Genomic DNA, 7,959 nt, shown 5'->3' with positions numbered 1-7,959 from the left:
TATGGTGCCATATCCGGTACCTCATTAAATATGCACATATCTAATTCTGGGCAAGCCAATAGAGCTAGAGGTCTGATTTTTGGTATATAGGGATAACTTAGCAATACAATTTTTTGACAAATGTCATGTGACCTCGATGACCTTTGACCTTAAATATACGTATATGTTCATAACTCAGTAACCACAAGTGCTACACCCTTCATATTTTGTATGATGGGAGACCTTATGACACCACATCCTGTACCTCATTAATTATGCGCATATAATTCTGAGCAAGCCAATAGAGCTAGAGGTCTGATTTTTGGTATATAGGGATAACTTAGCAATACAATTTTTTTGACAAAATGTCACGTGACCTCGATGACCTTTGACCTTGAATATACGTATATGTCCATAACTCAGTAACCACAAGTGCTACACCCTTCATATTTGGTATGATGGGAGACCTTATGACACCACATCCTTTACCTCATTAATTATGCGCATATCTAATTCTGAGCCAGCCAATAGAGCTAGAGGTCTGATTTTTGGTATATAGGGATAACTTAGCATTACAATTTTTTTGACAAAATGTCACGTGACCTCGATGACCTTTGCCCTTAAATATGAGTATATGTCCATAACTCAGTAACCACAAGTGCTACACCCTTCATATTTGGCCGCCATATTGGATTTTACGTAAAACATGCAATTCCAACTGACACGTACAGTAACTATGAGATGATGTTCAAAATCATTCTTTTCCAAGATCGAATTTTGCACATAATATCATTAGTGCAAGATCTTTCAACCATGTTATCCACTTGGGCCCCGCCAACGCTGCTTGCAGCTTTAATTACATTTCCTTCTGTACTTACACAGAAGCAACTCCCTAGGATTCTGTATCTCCAGGACAAAATTGCAAATTGTAGTTCTAAATCATTCTCACAGAAACCTCACAAAAGTACAACTTTAAGGACAATTATTGGTCATTTGGAAGTGAATAACGCTTTTCTTCAGACACAAGTTCATGTCTAGTATTTCCACAGCTACATAATTGTTTACAAACCTTCTGGTAGCAGAAGATCACTCTTGAGGACAAGTTACATTGTGACACTTGTCTGAATGTTGGTTTTAAGTTTCGACAAAGATATTTTTCTTGAGAATTTTAAAATACTCTTTTCTAGGAGTTTCAAAACCATGCACAATACATAATAAACATGACTTTTGTAAGATAATCCAAGCAGCAATTGAATAGCGTACCATGATCAGTATTGGATACATATACATCTGATACATGAGATTCCTCTCAGTCTGTGCCATCATATGCTGATGTATACCAACAAAGTTTTATTTTCAGCAATCTTTCAACAGAAGTTCTCCGATTCCCAAGTAATTTCAGATTTTATGGTACAATAACACCAATTCCGATCAACTTTTCTGCAATACAAGAAAAAAGAAGTGCTTGTGATACAAAAAGGTACAATGCAACCATACAGTGTTCATGTTGGAGGGGAGGGGAGGGGGAGGTCAAGAGGTGGTGTCCCGCTCATGATGTAGAAACTTTTGAAAAATTTGCCATTGAAATGCCATTTGCTGGCATTTTGGGTGAAATTTGACGTATGCTGGCCATGAGTGTGAAAGTGCAACATTAACTTTTCTGCAACAGAAAAAAGGATACTTTGTGACAAAAAGTGGTGACATGCAACTGTGCAGTTATGTGAGGGAGGTCTAATAAAGAGTATCACCTTCCTATTGAAGAAACTTGGGAAAATTAAGCTATTTTGGGTGAATTTTGATGTGTGCCAACCAAGTGTCCAAATTGCACCATCATGCACAGCCCCCCCCCCCATAATTCTGTCCATGCCCTAAAGTGGGAAACTGCTAAAATTATTTTAAAAATTGGCCCTTTCTTTTGTTGATAACTTTATTATCCTATATACTGCTAAAAATGTTTCAATTGAGGAGGGAGGTACAATGAAAGTAAGGAACTGCAAGATGGAGCTGGTTGAAGATGCAAGATTTTTATTTAAGATTCTGATATTGGGTGTTTTAAGGGCTGGTTAGGGCTATCAGTCTCCCATCAGGAGATGGAACCTTTGAATTTATTTATCAGCACTGGTTTGTCTGACTGTAGGAACTGTTGAAAGAATTTACTTTACAGAATATGACAGTCTTTGTCAATAATCATGTTAGCAAAGACATTATCCTATGGAAAGGTGTTGGTGTGGTCTCCAGGGGACAGACCCTCTCAAGAAGATGTAATTGCAATCTTCAGATTTAAGTACAAAATTAAAGAAGATATTCACTCAAAGATTGACAATCCTCAAGAAGTACATCAAAATTATAGTATAATAATACACTGGTATAGAAAGGGAAATGAATCCAGCATGAACTAGTTTGATTAATTAAACCATTCGATAGTAAAGAATATTAACAATCGTGTCAGGCTAGTGTTTTAATGAACGAATGGAAGAAAGTTTGTACACAATACACATTGTAATGTGCTTCAATCAACATTTGAAGTTCTGCCTGAAAGCGTGGCTGACAAGTCATCGTTGATGACACAGTCCCCACTTATTAATGGGTACTTTGATTACATGTCCTCAGAGAGGATAGACTCCTCTTCTTTAATTAGGTCTGTGATAAAAATACTTTGATACAGATGGCGCTCAATGGCCAAGAATGAGTTCCATGGTGATAAAAACATAAAACCAATTTAGGCCAATATCCTAAAGAAAAATGAGTAGAGCCTGAGAGTATTATGGCTCTGTACATGAAAAAAATGTAACAAAATGGCCGCAAGGCAGCCATATTGGATCGTATCACATAACAAATTGACATGCATATGTGTGACATTAGTCAATCTCCTTGTATCAAATTTGAATAAAATCGGTTGAAACATGTCTAAGTTATGGCTCTGTACATGAAAACATCGTAATAAAATGGCTGCCTAGCGGCCATATTGGATCATATCACATAACAAATCGACGTACATAAGTATGACATAGGTCAATGTCCTTGTACCAACTTTGAATAAAATCGGTTTAGATATGCCTGAGTTATGCCTTTGTATATGAAAAAATCGTAACAAAATGGCCACACAGCAGCCATATTGGATTGTATCACAAAACAAATTGACGTGCATATCTATGACATTGGTCAACGTCCTTGTACCAACTTTGAATAAAATTGGTTCAAACATGTCTGAGTTATGGCTCTGTATATGAAAAAATTGTAATAAAATGGGCGCCTGGCAGCCATATTGGATCGTATCACAAAACAAATTGACGTGCATATCTATGACACTGGTCAATGTCCTTGTACCAACTTTGAATGAAATCGGTTGAAACATGTCTGAGTTATGGCTCTGTACATGAAAAAATTGTAATAAAATGGCCGCCTGGCGGCCATATTGGATCGTATCACAAAACAAATTGACGTGCATATCTATGACATTGGTCAATGTCCTTGTACCAACTTTGAATGAAATCGGTTGAAACATGTCTGAGTTATGGCTCTGTACATGAAAAAATGGTAATAAAATGGCCGCCTGACGGCCATATTGGATCGTATCACAAAACAAATCGACGTGCATCTGTATGACATATGAAGTAATCCTTGTACCAAGTTTGAATGAAATCGCTTCTTGCATCTCTGAGATATCTGCGTGAACGGACGGACGCACGCACACACGCACGCACGCACGGATATGACCAAACCTATAAGTCCCCCCGGACGGTGTCCGTGGGGACTAAAAATTGAAACTGTACGTTGTGCAAGTCAATTGGCTGGTATTGAGCTATGGCATAGGTGCTTGGAGTTACCAATTTAATATACGCAGAAAGGATCATGGTATTTCTTTAATACTGTTGAATCACACTTCACACACCTATCAGCTGGTGCACCCGGACGATGCATTTGATGCAGTTGTTTGCTAGTATAAAATTTGTAATCACTTATTGTGATTAAAAACTCCTGGAACCACCCCAACCCAATAGGGTTTATTTCCATTGAGCTTTTCCCAAAACAGAGTGACCCCATACCCCGTCATCAATCCATCAGCCCCAGTCAAACGGTTGTTTTGACCCTTCCGTTGTTTTTTATCGGTACGTTTATATTATTATCAACTACTGAGTGGGTCCACAGTCATTTGAGGTTTGATACACAATGATAGCTGCTGTGGAATGTATTAGAAAAGTACTTTTCTAATGCATACGGCAGAGCAGTTGACGTGTATCGAACCACAAGTGATGTGAGTTGGTCGGTTTGACACAACATACAGTTTTATATGAGAATGGAAACAATATTTCAGGAAAGCCTGATGGATTGGCGTGCAATCAAGGTCTGTATATACACAGGCACTCAACTCAATGCAAGCGAAACCATCACTGATGCAATGTGCAACCAGAGTCAGTGACGGTTTCCAACACACTGAGTTGAGTGCCTGTACAGGCAAGATCTCGAGTTCCTTTAGGCCCCCACCCTCACCCCTGGAAATCACTTAATCACTCATCCTGGAAGAAGCCATCAAATACAAATTTTGGGGGGTTTTTGATGTGGGTCAGGGTTGGTTTTAGGGTTAGCATACTTAAAAGTGTTGTATATCCTACCTAAGAAAAAAATTGCAGGGCATAAGGCTGTGTTCACAAAAAATGGGGGAGGGCTGGAGGAATTCAGGGGGATTCAAAAATTTTGGGGGTAGTAGTATTAAGGGGACTTGAAAGTTTTACTCTACATATAGGCGGGGACCTGAAAATGTTCGGTTCCCTTTTACTATTTTTACATTTTCAAATTTTGAAGGTTTCGTAGGTCACATGAAAAATGAATATCATTCTAATATCATCCAATTGTTCTAATGTTAGCAATAAATCTAGAAGTTTTGTCACATTTATGATATTTATTTTGAAAAAATCTAAACGTATGATTTTTCGTAGAAAAAACGTGGGCCTCGCAATGGGGCATTAAGCTGCAACTGTTGATATTTTTTTTCAATATTGCTATGCAATATATCAAAAACAGTTTCTTGCTGTCTCCCTACAGCATGTGGACAAAGCATATATATATATATATATATATATATATATATATATATATATATATATATATATATATATATATATATATATATATATTATATTTATATATATATATATATATATATATATATATATATATATATATATATATATATATATATATATATATATATATATATATATATATATATATATATATATATATATATATATATATACACTATGCTGCGCTCATGGTATGTATTGCCGTTGGAGCACTCTGGTGAGTCCATATTTTCAATCCTCAACAATGTGTAACCGTACACTCTGTGCCCAAGTTCAGAGGTTGCCATAAAGCCATTATGGTGATAACCGGGAGGGCACATTGTATACATTTTGTGTATTTCGCTCACTGCTTTACAGTACATTTACCAATGATTTTGACGACGAGATACAGCTGGATATTGATACACTACCTAATTAGGTTTGTCAGTTTGCTCGCGAATTTACCCTTTTAGTGGTCAACTTTTACAACTTTGCGCCAACATCAGACAGACTAAAACAGCAGGTGATGCAGCAAGATGTCTGTAAACTAATTTACTATGTAGTCTGTTTATATCTTTACGGCAGCTATCAGTTTCAATGGTGACACACACAGAGACTGGTTGCCAAGTTTAACAAGCAGTTCAAAGTAAAGTTTGTTCATTTTACACATCACTCTATTATTTTTGAAGTCATGAACTTTATTGATATTCAACTACAAAGAACACTGTCCTCTGAGTCTAAATTTGCAGTAACATCGTTCTTTTACCACCTCTCCGTGAATTTGAACTGCTTGTAAAACTTGGCAACCAGTCTCTGTGTGTGTCACCATTGAAACTGATGGGGGTATACAAAACGAAGACCGAAGATCGAAGACCGAACACCGAAGATCGAAGACCGAAGACCGAAGACCCCTGAATTTGGATTAAAGGCACGATGCACTCTAACCGGCAAGGACGGATCGAACGTTATAGTATTTAGTACGCAGTAATTACGCTGTTTCAGACATGATACACGCCAAATTACCATCACATCGGAGTCAAACTGAAACACTCGCCTTTTAATGTTTTAATGTTTCATATGGCCATTTTTGATATAGTTGTGGATGAATAACTCTCTCCTTGACCAAATGAAATAATCCCGACGAAAAATGGACGATTTTTACGAGAGATATGCCAGGGTCTTCGTTTTGTACATTTGGACTTGAAAAACGCCCAAAATTAGTAGGTTTTTTTGAAATTACTCCAAAAATATACGTCCAAATTTTGTTTTTGGCTCGGGATTGACTTCCTCCCACTATTCTTCACAAATTAAACCAATACCGACGAAATATGGCCCATAAATACCGGAGATATCAAGGGTCTTCGTTTTGTACTTTTGACTTTGACATATACGGCTAAACGCTAGTATTCGTTTCGGATTCCGATTCTAAAATAAATGCAATTTTTTTAGGATTTAATGTTCAATATTTCGATTTTTGATATAGTTATGGATGAATAAATCTCACCTTGACCAATTGAAACAATCCCGACGAAATATGGACGATTATTACGAAAGATATGCCAGGGTCTTCGTTTTGTACATTTGGACTTGAAAACCGCCCAAAATTAGTAGGTTTTTTTGAAATTTAAAGAATATACGTCCAAATTTTGTTTTTGGCACGGAATTGACTTCCTCCCACTATTCTTCACAAAATAAACCAATACCGACAATGAACGGTCCTTAAATACCGGAGATATCAAGGGTCTTCGTTTTGTACTTTTGACTTTGACAGATACGGTAAGCCGCTAGTATTGGTTTCGGGTTGTAATTCTCAAATAGGCGCAACTATTTTAAGTTTAAATGTTTCATATGGCCATTTTTGCTATAGTTGTGGATGAATAACTCTCTCGTTGACCAAATGCCGTAAAAGCACTCTGGTGAGTCCGTATTTTCAATCCTCAACAATGTGTAACCGTACTCTCTGTGCCCAAGTTCAGAGGTTGCCATAAAGCCATTATGGTGATAACCGGGAGGGCACATTGTATACATTTTGTGCGTGTGTGTATATATATATATATATATATATATATATATATATATATATATATATATATATATATATATATATATATATATATATATATATATATATATATATATATTATGGTATATATATATATATATATATATATATATATATATATATATATATATATATATATATATATATATATATTATATATATATATATACCAAAACCCACAACACCAAATGGTTTGACCCAACCTGATACTTATATGTAAGCACCTGATGCAAATTTCACACAATAAAATCTACCTATCTGACGATCGCGTGTATGCGTGAAACTCGAGTAATAGGTACCAAACATTCTTGATGTGTTCACATATTTATTGTATATATATATATATATATATATATATATATATATATATATATATATATATATATATATATATTGTATAAATTGAACAAATATATTGTAAAAATTTTCCAAGTTAATACAGCTGCCCTGCTACAGCAGTGTCACTGTCACTGCATACCGGCAGTGACAGAGATAGCTCTGACTCTGATGTAGTCGAAGAAAAGTTTAATTGGGTCAAATGACGCTCATGACAATGATATATACACAAGATCAGACCAGAGAGCAACAAATGATGTGGAAGACCAAGAGACTTAAAAGTATAAGGAATTTTTGAATTCTTGCATATGAGAATAATCAAATATTAAAGAAAAAAGATGGGGTCACCTTGCTTGATTTTCTAAATTTTCACATTCTCGTTGTAAAATAACACGAAAGTAAAACTTTGAACAATAAAGATTATAATTTAAATGAAAAAAATGTGCAACTATTATGGAATTATTTATTTTTTACCAAATTTGCCATAAATTCAGAGATCAAAATGTTTATTTTATGGAA

The 7,959-nt window shown here is 35.6% G+C and overlaps 1 long non-coding RNA gene across 1 annotated transcript in view; it reads right to left on the bottom strand.

Annotated features, from left to right (window-relative positions):
* Nucleotides 1–835: 835 nt before the first annotated feature.
* Nucleotides 836–7,959, bottom strand: part of LOC139150529 (uncharacterized) — a 47,756-nt gene continuing 40,632 nt past the window's right edge. Inside the window, exon 2 of the long non-coding RNA XR_011556239.1 lies at nt 836–1,419. This is a non-coding gene — a long non-coding RNA (uncharacterized lncRNA). The remainder of the gene's footprint in view (nt 1,420–7,959) is intronic.

This window comes from Ptychodera flava, chromosome 14 (assembly GCF_041260155.1).
Source record: "Ptychodera flava strain L36383 chromosome 14, AS_Pfla_20210202, whole genome shotgun sequence".
Taxonomy (NCBI): Eukaryota; Metazoa; Hemichordata; class Enteropneusta; family Ptychoderidae; genus Ptychodera; species Ptychodera flava.
This window is presented reverse-complemented; position numbering and strand designations above follow the sequence as displayed.